An 8,345-nucleotide genomic window follows, 5' to 3' on the forward strand; every position below is an offset into this window, starting at 1 on the left:
TTGACAGAAAAAATTACTTTAAACGAAGTTTTTGTAAATAATACCCTCTGCATATATTCTAGAAATGCTTACACCGGTTGAGATAAAAAAAATTAGGTATTGAAAAATTTATGGTAAGTTTTGAAGCTAGTTATTATTGGAAACATTGTTTGTGTATGCCAGAAACATTAAATTTTGAAGTTCAATTTAATTTTTTAAATATACAAAATAGTCGATGCTAGTACTAAGTTATTCTAAGATGCTAACAGCAATGCTATTTATTAAATTTTTAAAAAAAATTATTTTAGTAGTTTAAACAAACAAACAAACAAATATAACTTTATTGGGAACAAAAACAAACACATAAATACAAAGAATATATATTCGTCACCAACAGGAAAACCCTGTCCAGGCGACAAAGAAAGGTAATGCAATAAATTTAAAATAGAAAATTTTTTTTAAAAAAAGAGGGGATATTACAATCATAAGTTATTTTGCTCATCATAAGACATCATATATTGCTGAACACTGTAATAATAGGGGGGGAAATATATGAAACTATTAAAAAAAATAGCAAAAGTAACATGGTAACATAAGAAATTCATTTGGATTGGCACAAGACTCGTATGAAAAATCAATGCTTCCTTTAAAGTGAAAAAATAGTGATCCAAATCGTCAATGTTTATCACAAATTGAAATAAAGCACGCTTAAAAGAAGAATATATTTCGATGTTTTGCAACTGAAATGGTAATTTATTATATAATTTAGGTGCTAAGTAAAAAAACTGTTTTCGGGAAATTTCTTTTGTGAAGTGGGGAATCTCATATATTTCAGTTGGTCTCCTTTCAGACACATTAGTTTTTAATTTGCATATTAATTTATTGTTGTGTAAATAAAGTAAAATACGAAAAAATACATTATGGTGAAATGGTAATAGGTTCATTCTTGTATATATATTGGTAGTAGTTGTACATGAATTATTTATATTTGGAGAATTAGTAATCTTGAAGCATTTATTCTGAACTGAGATTAAGGGAAATAAATAAAATTTATATTCACCGCCATATATTATTACACCATAATTAATTAAAGAATAAGACCAGGAGTATTAGAGTGCTTTCACAAAATTAAAATGAATTTTATTCTTAAAGTGATAAAATTTAACTGAAACAAAACGCAATTTTTTAACTAAATTGTTAATATGTGTTTTCCATTTCAAATTAGAATCAATATGTAGTCCTAAATATTTGATATTATTTACAGATTGTAGAATGTAGCATTGATAATTTTCATTAGTACTTTTACAGGAGAGTATATATATATATATATATATATATATATATATATATATATAAAAGGAAGAAAGGTTTAAATCCATGTTGTATTTTAACGACGAAAGACAATAGTAAATTGTACACTGACAGATCGGAGTTGAGGTGATATTTACATCAAACTGTTTCTTGTTATTGTTTCAGGAAAAGTATTTTACAAGCTTCTGCAATCTCCTTTAAAAAACTTTACAATCCCTAAAAGTACATTTTGATGTACTTCCGGACTAAAAATATCAAATTATCATAGAAATTATTGTTATAAGATGCGTATGTTGCGTTTTGTGCTCTAATACATTGTTAGACATTTCTTGGAAAAAACGATTAAATAACAATTTACTTAATTGTTATTTTAACATATTTAACAGAATCAGTAAAATAACCAAAAGAAGATGGTATTCAAACCATTTAATGTGAGAAAAATAGTTCACTGACTGTTTTTACTTAATGAAGTTAAACAACCAGAATTTTAGTTCGGAACTAAACCCATAGCCAATGGGAATCGAGCGCATGTTCTTCAAAATATGAGAGCTAAGTCTTGTGATAAGAATTACTAATTCATTTTTTCTTATTTTCCATCATCGGATGTCTAACACAAATGTGGATAACTTATTATCTTATAGTAATAAGTGTGTGATGAGCTTTAGAAATCACTTAGTACTCGAAGCTATGTACGCATCTTAGCCGAAAGAGCTAACCTGTCAATCTCATGAACTGTTGTTCGAATACCAGCGTTAATACCATAATATTTCCTCCATTCCTTCATTACCAGTAAAGTTTCCTGTGCTCTGCGCTCAATTCGAGACCAGACGTTTCAGTGCTCAATTGGAGACTCTGGACTATTTGAACATGAAACTCTCATTCACTCAAAGATGGCAGCCCCTCAGAGCTACTTAACTTAAAATAAGTCTAATATTTTCCCTCTTTCGTAATATAAGATGCCACTAGTTAGACCAATTAAGCCATATTCCACGGTTCATTAGACAAAACACAACTCGTCAACAACGTAATTACAAAGTTCATTTCCTAACGGAAAGCCGAGCATAATCTAACTCTAACGTTTAGTTAAATTTCATTTTTATGGTTTTGAAACCTTTTGATTTCAAAATCATTGTATTCACGGTTTCTACTTTCTACCATACCCATTGTAAACGGTTTCAAACCAGCAACTGTAGAAAAATGCTCCTAACCGTGAACTTTACAGTTAATTGAATGGATATACTGTTTGATTTACCACAGTTGAAGAATAAAAATTCCAACAATGTGCCTTGCGTTGGATATACACGGCTTACAAGATTCTTTCTTACAAGAAATTTGATAAAAGTGCACATTATAACTGTCGTTGAACAGACTACCCAATTTTGAGTTTGCGACTACCAATGTTCAACCCCTCATTCCATTTTAAGAATAATGGACGTGGATTTAACCTCCTACATCTAAGGATTGAACGCCCCTGCTCGCTATCTCTCACCAACTTCCAGAACAGCTTTAGCCAGTTGTTTTGTTCACTACTAGTGCTCGCTAAACAGTAACTGAAAGCAGTAGCATAATATATTTGTTTAAATATACTAATGTCGTTCATAATCCAAAACTGAAATAACATCAGTACTAGAGTCACAATCGTCTCCCTTTTAGATGTTGAACATGGCAAGTATCAATCTGCAAAATTTTGCATACTATGTTACATTTACTTTTATATTTGCTAATCTATGTATAAATAAAATTAATAATTTTACGCTAATCATTAGAACGGTCTGACAATTTTCTCACAAACAACACGTGATCTATTTGTAGATCGTATTTCGAATATGTAAGGACAATAATTGACATGTACATCTGTTACGTATCTGCAAATTTTTTTCGAACTCAAATATCCAACATATAAGTTTTAAAATAAATATTGGAAGTTATTAGCGCACATTTAACTGCCCATTTCAACAAGTTAAAGAGTCACCAAAAGAAAATCAGGGTAAAAATATGTTTGTAAATATAAAATATTAAGACTTATCTTTTTTTTTAACTATAATTTGTTTTGACGAGATTTACTAGTTATGCCTTTTTGAAGCATGATAACATAAAAACCTAAAAAAAAAATAACTGGAAAATTTTCCTTATGCCAAAATTGCTTCTTAGAAAAAAGAAGTATTTTGAGTGTCACATTTTGTGACAACTAACCATTAACTTGATTTTACTTTGCAGTTATGTACAGGAAAACGCCCATTCTAAAATGAAGCTAAAAGAATAAAGTTTCAAAATTGATAAAAACTTTCCTCTTTAAAAAAAAATTTTTGGATACTTTTTTTAAAGATATTTTTAGACCGTTGATTTTAAACAAGGTAATATTTAATCCTGGAAACTATTTTTTCAAAAGAAAAAAAGGCAATAATATATTTCCTTTTCGTTTAAAAGGTTTTACGGACTAAAGTGTTTATAAAAACTCATTAGTGTCTAAGTTGTAATTTTAAAATTCAATAAGATTGAGAGCGCAATTTTTTTTTTTTTTTTTTTTTTTTTTTGCGCTTCCTAAGAAATTTTTCACCAAAACATCGATTGCTTTATTAATCTTATTGGTTTGCTTCAAAGAATTTAATTATTATTATTGTTATTATTTAAAAGGAAAGGAACAAAAGACCTTAAATAGGCTAACTAATCAGTTCAAACAATCTATATCTACGTATACAATAAAATAAATTTGTGTGCGTCTGTATAGTTTATTTTATAACCATCATTAAGCAGCCGATCCAATTTTTTGGGTTTATGATTGCTAATGTTCAACTCCGTAGCCTTGTAATTTTGAACACAATCCAGAAGACAAGGGAACTCTTACATTGAGAGAAATTTTGCCTTCGTGGAGGACTTTTTGATGGAACTCACCCACTTTTGGGTTACAAGGAGAGGCAATCCATGAAAACCTCTCACGGTTAGCTTGACGGCAAGGGGACTCAAATCCATGATCCATCTACTACTGAGGATATTTTACGTCAACACTGTGGTCGTTGGAAACCGGATGCGGGATTCGTATCGACCAGCTTTCGCTGGGATTCGAACCCGGTTCACCTCATTGGAAGGCGAATGCTCTATCCCCTATCACTCTTTTTTTCATTGAATTAACGGAAGCAATTGCTACAAAATAAATTATAGACGACTCGGTTTTGTTAAATACTTTAAAGATAACATTAAAGATATTTTTAAGCTTATAACTTTAATTTAAAAAGTTCTTCATTGTGTATAAACACACTTTTTTGTGTCCCAAAAAGTCGAGAAGAGCCACCTTCTGAAAAATCTGGTACCAATAATTTGGTCAGAAAAGCTACCAAAATTAGAGATGTTGCGTACTTTCTATACTTACTGAATCTATAGCAATTCCTTGGGTCATTTTCAAGTGACTTATACTTTTGATGCCGAATGATTTCAAGTAATTTAAATTACTCAAATAAAATTCCAAATAACATTTTTAAGCATTCAAATTAATTTATTATTTGTTTTTAGAAAATGCAGATATATAGAAATTAGGGTTTTAAAAATAATGTCCGTGAAATACCTTTTTAATACCATATATAAAGATAAATTGTTACGTTTACTCTTCTTTACCGCTCATATTACTGCAATTAGAACAATTGTCAATTAAAAATAATTTTAATTTATCGTGTTGTGAAAATTGGGCTACATATAATGTACAGCTCAGCTTATGTTATGTATAGTTTTAAAATTACTTCTGTTGAGTTGGCAAAAATGGGTTCCTTGACTCACAGAGTGGTCTATTTTTAGGTAATTTATACTTTTTAAAAATAATCGTTATATTCGTTGTACTCTAACAAAATTTGACAAGGCAGAGATGTTTCATTCACTTTCCCCTCTGTTACTATACAGCATAATTGTTTCGAATTTGTTGTTTTAATTTTCATTTGAATTTTTATGGTGAGATCAAATCATGTTTCTTCGTTCTTTATAAACATTTCTTCCTTTCAATTGAGCCTGTCTTAGTCAATTGATTCGCAATTTCTTTTTCCACTCTGTTACTCAGTCCATTTTGCTACCATGTTACATTAAAAAATTAAGTTCATTAAGTACTAGACAGGTAACAATGCTTGTTTGAGTAAAATACTGTAATATGCAATGCAAGAAAATTTAAAATTAAATTGTAGTGGCAACTTCACCTTCTCATGCTTTCATTTTTTTTTCGTTATTTTCCCATATAATTTAACAAAAAGCAAGGCAATTTTAGTTGTTTACAGTAAATTTGACTTGAGTGTAAATTGTTCACTGTTTTACTGTTAGCTCTTTTTTAATTTATTTATTTAAGCACTTAGGAACGTTGGTAACAGAGGGTAACGTGATGCAAATTCAGATTAATGCTTTTATTATTATTATTATTATTATTATTATTATTATTATTATTATTATTATTATTATTATTATTATTATTATTATTATTATTATTATTATTATTATTATTATATGCTCGATATCAAAAAAGTGCACTGTCGTTTCAAAATTAATGAACAAGAAACATTCCAAACGTTTTTAAATCCTTATAAACTATACAAGCTTTTGAATTTTTAATATTAGCATTTTGCCGAAGTATTCACGTAAAATGATCGACTCGCTTTATCGAGCATTTACTGTATCGCAAGTTATTGTAACTTTCAACATTGCTTTACAATGTTAAAAGTTACAATATTAGTAAAATTGTAAAATGCCTAACAAAATGTTAAGTTTGCAAAATAAAGCTTAACATTTTGCCAGAATAATAAATAGAAAAGTATTCATAACTGCGCAAAGTTGCATGATTTTTTTCTCATTAGCTGGTTTTATGAATTAAAACCTTTTTAAAAATTATTAATTTAATCGTTAAACTTTCCTTAACACAAATTCTTAGAATAATAGTATTTATCTGACAGAAACAAGCCATTTACACTTAAATAAAAAATGAATCTATAGAATGAGTCATTAGTAAACATTAGAGGATGCCAACTTTCTTTTAGAGTCAATGTATTACGGTTTTCAGTATTCTAAAATTTACGGTTTTCAGTATTAAAAAAAAGAAGAAGAAACAAGAATATTGATGAGAATTATGAAGGCAGGAACTTCATTTAACATTTCTATTCAAACTTGTTGTAGATACTAATTAGTTGTAGAATTTATTTCATTTACACTTATTTAGCAAATTTTTTTTATAATAATTAAATGAATAACCGGCATACCTAAAGAAAATATTACTAAGTAAAGATTAGCCATTTTCAACAGAGGAGAAAAATAGGTGTAATAGTTTTGTTCATATTTCCCCACTTAGATGGCAGCACTACTGAATTTAGTATTTATGAATTTTTTTAATAATATATACTGTTATTATACATTATAATTCAATTGTTAATTATTTATTTGATATTTTACAACATTTTTTTAGATTTTTTATTAAATTAATATGATTAATCGTTTTATTTTTGTTAGTTTTTCTTAAATTTTGATTTTGATTTTTACAGTTAATAGATCAAAAGATTTAAAGTATCAATTAGAAACTGACAAACACTTTAACAAAGATATTTCGTGTAAATCGGGTAGTTAAAATGTAACAATTAATCGAAAAAAATATTGTCTAAGTTTTGAGGTGTTTCGGTGTAAAAATTCACCATGCATTAGGAAACAAATTGGACAATTCTTTTTTAATAAATTTTTCTAAAATTTCACTGCATGTACTACAAGCTACAGTTTTATTTTATGGAAATAAATAATGACATATAGTTATATTTTAAGCTGGTAAGAACAAAAAAAAAATTTTTTTATAATTGAAATTTCCATTCAATTTAAATTTAAATATAACTCTTATACTATATAGTGAGATTTTCAGAATATAATTTGATAATGTGAAAAATGTATGATAATTGTGAAATGACTAGGGTAAAATAATAAATGACTAGAGATGACTAGAGTAAGAGATGACTAGAGTAAGGAATTATATGAAATATGTTTTATAAACAAGGTCAATAGAGAAATGGATAAAGTTGGCTCATTTCTAAAAAAAGAAAAATGAAAAAAATTAAGAATAAATTTTAAATTAAAAATAAACAATTAAAAATTATTAATGATATAAAATTTATCAGAAAACTCTTTTCATAAAGGAAATTTTTTGAACTATTGAAGTTTTATTCCTTCATTTGTGGTCACCTTGTAAGAAGAGGTGGGTTTAGTTTTAGTCTATGACAGTTTTCCAGTATTCCATTCCCCGCTCTAAAGGATAAGAGCCTCAACGAACTGTCCTTATTGCAATTGTGTTTTAGGGGTTCAGAATTCATTATAATGTATTGTCCTTGATGGTTTCAGAACAGGAAAAGTCCACGCAATGTTGGTCAGTTGGGAAGTTCAATGCTAAGGCTAAATGATTACTACCATCATCTGATCTAAATTGTAGCAATGTAGTGTGCTCATTTGCCAGAATTGTTTTCGAATCATCAATAAAGATGAATTTTCGAACCTGACCAAAATCCCATTAGAGTAACTCAAGTGCAACGCTAACAACCAAACCTTAATTGGGGATACCTCATTTGTTTTTCTTAATTAATTAAATTAAATTAATTATTCCTTAATCAATTTAATTAAATTAATTATTTCTTAATTAATTAAATTAAATTAATTATTTCTTAATTAAATTAATTTTTTCTTAATTTATTTCATTAAAAACTGCAAAAATGTCATTATGAAACTTCACGCACTAGAGATGACTTCGAGTTTAATTTATTAGGTCCGAGCCTGAAAGATTTTAAACTGAGCCCACTCGAGCTGAGGCCTCTTAACGCCCGTGTCTGCCCGAGCAAGAATTATTCATCAGATAAAAATCGTATTTTGTAGTCTCACCACTCAGCCCTTGAGGTCTAATCAAGGAAATTAGTCATTGAAACATTTTTTTATCACTAACTTGTAAAACGAATCAAAGAAAAAAATCTGGAATTGAATGTGAAAGAGAAATGTCGAAGAATTGTAAACAACAGCAAATATTCAAGTTTTTATTATTATTTTTTTTTTATGGTGTGAGAGATTCC

Source organism: Parasteatoda tepidariorum, chromosome 2 (genome assembly GCF_982258835.1).
Source record: "Parasteatoda tepidariorum strain Cologne lab strain chromosome 2, Ptep-v5.0, whole genome shotgun sequence".
NCBI classification, from domain to species: domain Eukaryota; kingdom Metazoa; phylum Arthropoda; class Arachnida; order Araneae; family Theridiidae; genus Parasteatoda; species Parasteatoda tepidariorum.